This window comes from Girardinichthys multiradiatus, chromosome 17, assembly GCF_021462225.1.
Source record: "Girardinichthys multiradiatus isolate DD_20200921_A chromosome 17, DD_fGirMul_XY1, whole genome shotgun sequence".
NCBI classification, from domain to species: Eukaryota; Metazoa; Chordata; class Actinopteri; order Cyprinodontiformes; family Goodeidae; genus Girardinichthys; species Girardinichthys multiradiatus.
In genome coordinates this window covers 8,156,754-8,166,800 of record NC_061809.1, presented here as the reverse complement: position 1 = coordinate 8,166,800, position 10,047 = coordinate 8,156,754, and the positions used below count along the sequence as shown (strand labels likewise).

The 10,047-nt window shown below is 39.6% G+C and overlaps 1 long non-coding RNA gene across 1 annotated transcript; it reads right to left on the bottom strand.

Annotated features, from left to right (window-relative positions):
- Positions 1-219: 219 nt before the first annotated feature.
- On the bottom strand, positions 220-3,053 carry LOC124883211. The gene is made up of 2 exons (XR_007042111.1): positions 2,078-3,053; positions 220-931 (listed from the first exon to the last, which is right to left on the bottom strand). It is a non-coding gene; the product is annotated as an uncharacterized LOC124883211 (long non-coding RNA).
- Positions 3,054-10,047: the final 6,994 nt, after the last annotated feature.

The following is a 10,047-nucleotide window of genomic DNA, read 5'->3' as shown; positions in this document are numbered from 1 at the left end:
AGATAAACTAAGGTGTGTTAAATCATTTATCACTGAATATGATAGATTGGAGTGGAAGCCTTAGACCTCAGAAATCACGGAACGCAACTGGGGAAATAGATGAGTGTCCTAATGGTGTTTGAACTCTCGGCAGGAACCAAATAAACAGACTGGAGTGAAGCTCAAAAGTCAGCAATGTTAAGGGAGGTGACCTGAAATTAGGAGATTTATGCTGAGGCATTTAGTTGAAGGTCATTTATTATTGATGAAGTGGAAGCAAGGTGCTGAAAATCAGAAAAAAGGAACATTAACCTGTGACATTATAGCTTTAAAACAAATACGTCAGATTAAGTATTTTTTATACAGTTCCTTTTGTGGTGAAATAAATACACATTCCAGAGCCTTCATTGAATAAAGGATCGAGTATCAGCACAGGAAACAAGATCACAGACACAGAGATAGTTGAAATGGAAACTAGCATGGATAAAACATAGAAAATCCACTTGCCTTAAACTGATGACGTTTTATAGACAGGAACTCTTAAAAATACTCTTGGTTGAGAACTTTCTACACAGCAATGCAGTTTAACCATCCTTCCATCAAGGAATACTCCTTGATCCTCCTCTGATTTCACACACATCCAGTATGATCATTAATGACATCTTAATCCATAGGGTCTAATATGATCCAGGCCCACCTTTATAGCTATAATAGCTTCAACTCTGCTGGGAAGTCTTTCCACAAGGTTTAAGAGTGTTTATGGGGATGTTCGAACATTCTTCCAGAACAACGTTTGTGAGGTCAGACACTGATGAAAGCTCAGCTTGCAGCTTGCGTTCTTATTTGTCCCAAAGGTGTTGTATGGGGTTGAGGTCTGGACTCTGTGCAGCCTAGTGAAGTTCTCCCACACCAGCCTTGATCATCTGTCTCTTTATGGACCTTTCCCTGTGCACTGGTGCGCCGTATGGGGGGGAGAGTTAGGAAGAAAAAAAAAAAAGAAAAGTTATATATATATATACATATACACACGTATATATACACACGTATATATACACATACATACATACAAACCGACATACAAACATACATATATATATGGTATTCTCGTTGTGTTTTTAAATCATTCTTTGTATCTTGTCTGGCACAGTTCCTTTTTACTACCTAGTAATCAAATGCTGCCTGATAAAAAATAATAATAATCTAAAAATATATCTGAAGCTTACACTCCACCATTCAAACTCATATGCTTACAAAAATTGGCTGGGCTTTGCAAGGCAGACTTACTTGGACAAGAAATGCATGATTTTTTTTTGTGATATCTCGTCACACCCCAAATGATTACAGCTTTTTCAGCAGCCAGCACCTTAACCATGGAGCTTTTAATTTGTAGGTAAAACATTTTTGTTGGATGTTTAAAATATTTTGTTGGTGAGTAAGGTTTATGGGGTTCATTACAGACTTAGAGAGGGCTCCATGGATCATTTTAGGCACGAGAACTTGCAGGCAATGCAGGAAAAATGTTAATTACCTCTTCAGCCACATTCAACATTTACACAGTCTGCTCACATACACACATTTCAGGTTCGCTGTCTCTGCCACTGTGCTTCCTTCTCACTACTCCAACTGGTGATGTTCAATGGTATAATAGACCATCCAAACAGGGTGCATTATATAGATAATTGTAGTCCTTTATTTTGCATTCCCTTAATAAAAAAGCAGTGTTGAGTTAGGAAAATTCAGTTTGCAACTCTTTTTTATCTGGATGATTGATTTCCTAACCAACTGAAAACATGTCTTGGTGGTACAGTTGAAACCAGATATTTACATACAATGTGCAGAAAGACCCATGTCCTTTTTTTTGTCTGATATTAAATCAGACTAAACCTTTTCCATTTAAAGTCAGTGATGTGATAACTGTCATAATAACAGAATTTTTTTTAGAATTTCAAAGTTACATTTCCTAAGTGGTAGAATTTACTGTTAAGCTGTATGTGTCATAATGTGTGGTTGAACGGAATCAGAGTGTAGAAACACGCTTGGCAGCAGCATTGCAAATAAAAGAATCTTTAGGCTTTAATAACAAGATAGATCAACTTACACGAGTTTCCATGGGATCAAAACAATGACATGGAACAGGGATCAGCATAGAAGTAAACAGGAGGACCGAGCGAGGAACAATGAAAATAACCAAACATATGTACTGAGGGAAGAGGAGTGTGAACCAATGAAAATGGGTGACAGGTAATCAGATGGAACATGAAACAGGTGTGGAACCGGGTTGCAGGGGAACTGAGGGAAGGTGACTGATAACACTAACGTGACTGGGCTGCTGAGGGAGAAAAACAAACATGAGGACAGAAACTTAAGAAATAATACAAAATGACAAAACCCAGGAACACAGATAAATAAATGAACTAAAATGAACACAAGAAGCTAGAAGGTAAAAACCAACAGAAGTAAACAACAAAAACACCTATAAACGAACAAGGTAAACAAAAGCTACACTCCAAAAGGGCAGAGCATGACAGTATGATTTAGAAGAATAAAATTTTTTGGTACGATTATTGGTCAAATGTTTTGGGTATGCAGAGTCAGGTTTGTACACTGCCCTGCTCCCATACACCTTTTTAGCTCTGCCCACAATTTTTCTATAGGATTAAGATCGGGGGTTTGTTATGGTCACTCCTTGTTGTCCTTAAACTGCACCGATTGCAGCTGTCTGGCCAATCACCGATCTTTTAAAAGCCTGACCTACCGTTCCAAATTTTGGCTGATATCGATTTTTTTAAATAAATGACACTGTCAGGTGTTATAAAGTCACAATCCTATTTATTGAAAAACTCTTGAGTAATTCTCGTAACCCCTAAATTCCACATCCTTCGTTACTGCTCCGCTCTGCACAGGTCCGCTCACATACGTCCGATGGACCAACTCTGTTGTTATGTTAATTAATGAGAATGGTTCCACATTCTCCATGACTACTCCAAACGTGACCGTCAACGGACCGGCTCTCTGTCGTTCTCCGTAAAATTACGGAACAGCTCCAATTTTCTGGTCTACTCTGGTCCGCCTGACTCCAGCCGTGTAAAACAATGTACCTCTCTTTGGGCTCCATGAAACTTGCAGCAGAGATCGACGGAGTACCACGGATGCAGTAGGCGTTGCATTTCAGGAAGGCGGTCTGGAGCAGAACGGACACGTACCGGAGCGGAAGATGTGGAATCTAGGGGTAACACAATACAAACCTGTTATAACCGCACAAGGTTGTGCGGCATTGCTGTCCAAACTACTAATTTAACAAAACTAAAAACAATCAGTTGACCTGGGTGGTCTGTCAGTCAGCCCTCTCTCACAGCAGAGCAAAAGGGGACAGTGGCTGATTTTCAGGCCTTTGAAGAGGTAGATAAGATCAGTGGATAAGTTCAGTTTCATATGTAGGTATCAGTTGATCACTTATCACCCAAAATTAAGGAAATCGGGGCCAAACGATCAGCCAGCTGATCAAATGGTGTATCCCTACCCTTTAGAATGTGTATATGTAAGTTGTACCCTGTCTACTTAGCATATCACTTAACATGTCTTCTTAGAACATTTGACCTTATAAACTTCTTCCTTTCCTATGTCTTCCCCATGACCTTGAAAAGTAAAATATGGCTCCGGCGAATTCATACTCTTCACTTAGTCTAGGCAGGTAGTTTAATGTGCAGTCAATTACATATTCTTACTCACTTCAGAAGAATTTTCTATGGAGGTTCCAAAGTGGCCACATCCTCATAACTCATCGTCCTACCAGTAATTCTCTGCTAGATTTGTTAACTCTGTGTGCGATAAGAAATTAACGAGGGTGATAAAGCATCTGCAGGACTTCTTCTTTCCTGAGTGATCAAAGGAGCAGCTCTGATTAGTCACAGGGAGCAGACTTCCTCTTAATGCAGTGCACTCTGCATCTCTATACAACTGACAAGCAGACCATTTCATTAAAACAGCGATGCAGTTGAATCAACACTGATAACAAAGGAATGGCCCTTGCAGATGCATTTCTTCACCTCAACATAAATTTTATTCTGCAGCAGCTTTGGTTTCTTACCAACATACAGTGGAATCAGGTTACATGCTCCCAAACATACATGGCAAACAGTTTGTGGCACCCTGTCATAGGCCACCTGTGGTCTGTGTGTGCAGTGTTGGTGTGTTGGGGAAGGGCATGGACGCCTGCCGTCCACATGTTTTATCGCTCAAACTGAAGGCAATAAATACAAACGGCTTTTTCATGGAGCAGGAGACACACTCACAAGTAGTTTTTAGAACCAACTTTTTCTATTTAATGTTTAAGTTCAGTTAGCATCTTTGTGGTTATTGTTTTATAGAACCTATTGAATTAAAACACACAACTGCCTCTATGCTGCTGCTGCTACCAAGAATCTATCATTTGGACTTGACAGTAATATTAAAATGTTCAATATGCTGATACTACAGAAGCAAATGCTTCCCAAAAACACTTAATTAAAAGTTAGTGTGGAAAACAACCCAAACCCAGACAAAGTTCCTTTACAAAGTTCCAGCGCTCCAAAGTTCCAGCGCTCCAGTCTTCAGTCCAATGAGATGAATCATATGATTTATGTTGTAAGATTTTATGTAATGATTAAATTTTATTTTTAGCTATTTTTTGTGAATACCATCAAGACATTCAATCTGTTTGTTCCTTTCTTTAAGCTTTCATTCTTGTGCCTGTCTAACTTGAGTCAAGAACTATTCCATGAATCTACAGAAATAAGAAGGAGTTGAAGAGAATTGTAAATTGCACCTGAATGTCAGTCACCCGAATGTTAATTATAATAATCAAGCAGCTACAACTCGACCATAATGGTGAACATAATGTGAAAAATTTTGTTATTCTCCCAGTGAGCTTAAACAAACATGCTGAGAATTACTTCATTTAAATTAATGATAAATCTAAAACATGTATGTGTGTTTCTGATGTGCACCACCATAAGTGTAGTGAAACTGTGCCTACATTGTCCTACAGAAAGATTGGTGGAGTAATAAAAAGTGAAGTATGCTGTTATAATAGTTATGCCTCCTTCAGCTTGGAATAAGGTAAAATACATTAAACACTTATTTAAAAGAGTAACTACATTCCGGCTTTTTTAGCAAGACCTCTAAAGAGGGCTTTTAACATGTGACCCCTGCTGTCTTACAATAAGAACCAAGTGCAGGAAATAGCATTGTGCAATGTTAACTATTATCTATGAGGTGCCTGCTGAGCTCTTTTTAATTACTTATTCATGACTGCTGGTAACGTTCAATAGTATGTGTTCTGTTTAGGCTGCAGCCTTGCTCCTCAAATCTGCCCAGTTTACCTTGCTTTTTTTTTTTTATCTCTCCCTGTCTAATGCTGCAAGCTCCTACACTTTCACAAATGCCTGGCTGGTATTGATGTAGACAGCTGCAATGGAAGTACAAACATATTAGCACACACATTCTCATCTTCATGGAGAGTGTAACTAAAGCCAGGCACAGATTAATGACTTTACTTCCCAATTAGCCAGCTCAGTAGGACAGGAAATGGCTTTGATTGGCCTTCTGCTTCGTTTCTACTCAGTGAATGAGTGCGCTGGCTCTGTCTGAGCTCATTCTGAAGTGTTTACAGCGGCTTCCAGACAGCAGCTTGGTTCCCAGTGGCTGTCACATGTTGCTTTCTCTTCTTGTTCATTTTAAAGTCTTTTATGACTGGACGAAGGTCTGGAACCCCAGTGCAACGTGGAAGTGTGTCGGAGCCTGAGACCGTCACAACCACTCGGCCTCATTGTGGTTACCTTGGAAGAAAAGGTGTACGCTGAAGTTTTCTGGTTGCAAATCCATGTGTTGTTTTACAGCAGGAAATCACATATCCTCTGCATAGTAAGAAAAATGGTAAAACACCACTACTTTCAGAAACTCCAGGACCCTGCAGTCGTGGAGTGAAGTGTTCTGAGGGGAACATTACACAGAACAATCAATCAGGGTAGAGCTTGATTATTCAGACCTTTATATGGGGGAAGAATTTTAAATTCTAATAATGCTGTGAACAGTTACATACCATCACCCTGGAGTAGATCACAATAGAGTGCAGCCCTCATTAGAGTTATTAATAAAGCTGATAGCATGCCATGTAATCAGTTGATTCATGTCCATGCAGACTGACATCCAGGTATGTGGTGTTACAGTCTGTTTTTACAACTATTTATAAGATAGAAAAAGCAAAGATGCATTGAAACCACTTGGTTTGGAACCACTTGGAAACCACTATCTGTCTGACAGATTCCAGTTTGTTCATGTAAATGATAAATCATCTTTAAACTCCAGGGTTAATTGTGGAGTACCATAGGGTTCAGTACTTGGGCCAATCCTCTGTACTATATATATGCTTCCAATAGGTCAAATTATCAGGCAGCATGGGATAAATTTTCACTGTTACGCTGATGATACTCAGCTTTACTTATCCATAAATCCTGATGAGCCCAACCAGTTAGATAGACTACAAGCATGTCTTGAAGATATAAAAACTTGGATGACTTTAAATGTTTTGCTTCTAAATTCAGACAAGACAGAAGTTGTCGTCTTTGGACCGGAGTCTTTAAAAAAGAAACTGCTTAGTCAATCACTTAACCTGGATGGCATTAAATTGACCTCCGGTAATAAAGTAAAAAGCCTTGGTGTTATTTTTGACCAGGACATATCATTTAAATCCTATATTAAACAGGTTTCTAGGATTTACTTCTTTCAACTCCGGAACATTGCCAAAATTAGAAATATTCTATCCAGGAGTGATGCTGAAAAACTAGTCCATGCATTTGTTACTTCAAGGCTGGACTATTGTAATTCTTTACTATCAGGATGTCCACAAAATGCAGTTAAAAGCCTTCAGCTGATTCAGAATGCTGCAGCAAGAGTTCTGATGAAAATTAAAAAGAGAGATCATATTTCTCCTATTTTAGCTTCCCTTCATTGGCTCCCTGTTAAATCTAGAATAGAATTTAAAATTCTCCTCCTCACATTTAAAGCCCTTAATGATCTAGCTCCATCATACATCAGAGATCTGATTGTTCCATATGTTCCTAACAGGGCACTTCGTTCTCAGACTGCAGGTTTACTGGTGGTTCCTAGAGTCTCTAGAAGTAGAATGGGAGGCAGATCCTTTAGTTATCAGGCTCCTCTCCTGTGGAACCAGCTCCCAGCTTTAGTCCGTGAGGCAGACACCCTGTCTATTTTTAAGGCTAGGCTTAAAACTTTCCTTATTGATAAAGCTTATAGTTCGAGTGGCTTAGTTTATCAGGGAGGGAGCCTTCCTCCCTCCCTGTTGGTTGGAGTAAGGGGGAGTCAGGTTTAGCCTAAACCGGCTCAGTTATGGTTGAGGTGCAAACACACCCTCCATTTCTGCTACCTGTGTGACCCCTTCTCTTTTCCAATGGTTATAATCAGTCTGACAGAGAGAGGTATCCCAATCCTTGTGGTTTTTAGTATAACAATGACCATCAGTGGGACCCTTTGTGAGGTGCCTTGAGATGACATTGTTGTAAATAAGCGCCGTTTAACTAAATAATCTGAACTGAAACTATCTGTGTAGTTATGCTGCTATAGGCTTAGGCTGCTGGAGGACACAATGACCACTTTACCCTCTTCGCTACATTATCACACTACTCTCCAATTTTGCATTATTTGCTGTTATTTCAGCTTTCAACCTTGTTTTCTCTATTCTCTTCCTAGAAGCTACACCTGGCCTGGCTCTGTGTCTACCTGTGACACCTTTCTGGAGAGGGGCATCATCCAAGCTTCTGCTGGCAACAACTTAATGCTCACCCTCTACCAATGATCCACAAGCCCTGTCTTTTAGTGTTTAACCCTTTCTCTCCGCTAGACATGGCGATTGACTGAGCTTAACTGTAACAGACTCTATGTGCTCTCTTTCAGACTCTAACCTTGAAAACTGGCTCAGAGTTTATCTGTTATTTCTTTCTAGGTGAAACGACTAAAGGAGCTACATCCATTAACATTTACTTTTCCTTCCCATAGAAAGTACTCCTGGATCAGTGCTTCTGTGTTCTTTTTGTGTCTCTGCTCTGTTCTCTCAAACCCCCGGTTGGTCGTGGCAGATGGCCGCTCACACTGAGCCTGGTTCTACTGGAGGTTTCTTCCTGTTAAAAGGGAGTTTTTCCTCTCCACTGTCTCTACATGCTCATCTGAGAGGAGGGAATGCTGCAAGTCACTGACTAGATGCAATCTGCTGGTTTTCCTTAGATAGAAAAACTTTTTATCCAATTTGAATAAAAAGCTAACTCTGACTACATTGTTCAATTGTTAGTATTAATTGGAATGTATGTACCTGACTTTTGTGAAGTGCCTTGAGACATGTGTTGTGAATTGGCGCTATATAAATAAACTGAATTGAAACTGAATTGAATTGAATTGGTTAGGGTTAATTAAACTTCCTATTGCTTTAGAACAGTCCCTTGCATATGTGTTTTGCCAGCATTCCTCATTCGCCATGAGACTGGCTATGCAGACATAGCGTGTGTGTAGTGGGTGGAGTGTTGAAATGAAGGGATTTTTCTTATTAACAGCCAGCGCTGATGGTACTGACATCAACTCTAGAGCAGAGGTTCTCAACTTCTAATAACAAGTACCACCTCAATAATTGCTAAGGTTAAGTACCAGGATGAGGGCAGGTGTTTTAAAACAGTAGTAGAACAGAACTTAGACTAGAAATTTCTCCAAAAAAAAAAGTCTTAATTCCCCCTGGGAATATGGGTGATTCTCATCAACATCAGTCTCAAAATCCAACGTGGCTGCAGCAAGCTGAACACATATTGATAGCTGCTGTAATAAACATTTGGGTGTTTTTGCACTTCTTATTGTTTATATCTCATTAAATCCGTCACATAGACCGTCATGCACAACCTTTATTGGTGAACATGTTTCTTCGGCATCTACAGAAACTGCAAAGAAACATCATTAGGAAGGATTAGGACCTCCCACTTGTGTTCGATCCTTTTCCCAAAACTCTGTACTCGAAACACTGGAGAAAATGTGTTTGGGCTTTTATAGGTTTCTTTCTGTTTTTAATGCATTCAATGCAGTCAAATGTTTGAGATCATCTAACACATTTTGATATCAGAAAGCGATAACCTGAGTCCATGGCAAAAGTACTTTTCAAATGATGAGTTGATTTATTATTGGCATAAAGACTTCCATACTAACCTGGCCCTTTGTGAAAATTAATTGCCCCATTAACCTTATAACAGTTGGCAGCAAAAGCTGATATCAAGAGACTGCAATAGCTGTTGAGGAACTGTTGATCCTGTCTTCTTTGCATAATTGTTTTCATTCTGCCGCACTGGAGGATTTTCAAGAAGGTTGTGCCACAGCATTAAAATCGGATTTAAGACCAAACTTTGACTAGGCCACTCTAAAGCCATTATTTTGGTGTTTCTAACCATTCAGATGTGGATTTACTGGTGTACGTTGGGTCACTGAGTTGATGCATAAATAAAGTGTGTTTGAACTTAAAATCACAAATTGATGGCCAGAAATTTACCTGATTTTCAGGCAGAGAGCAGAATTCGTGGCAAAACGAAACTCGCTATGGATCGCTGTATGCTGCCAGCACTTGTTTGGGGATGGGCCATGGATCACTGGGTGCTCTGGCCCAGACTTCCACCTGGCGGGTGTGCTGGTAGTCCTGGGGCAGTGTTGGGGCATGGGGGGTTCAATTTGGGTTGGAAAGAATGCTCTGGCTTAGAAAACAAAAATAATTTGCACAAATATTTTACTTACTTTTAAAAGACAAAATAAAAATACAATATATCTGCCCTGCTGCCAACATCTTTTATGCTCCCCCCAACAAGACAGTGACAAGAGTTCCTACTGGTACATCAATTAATTCATTTGAAGAAATGTTTAATCAGACGTACCTGGCAATGTAGGTTAGCAAATTATTAATTTGAGGGAACAAATTGCTGCTTTGAGTTCTAAAAAAGAAATGTACCCTCAATACCTGCTGGGCTATGTAGTTTTCTCTCTGCTTTGCTT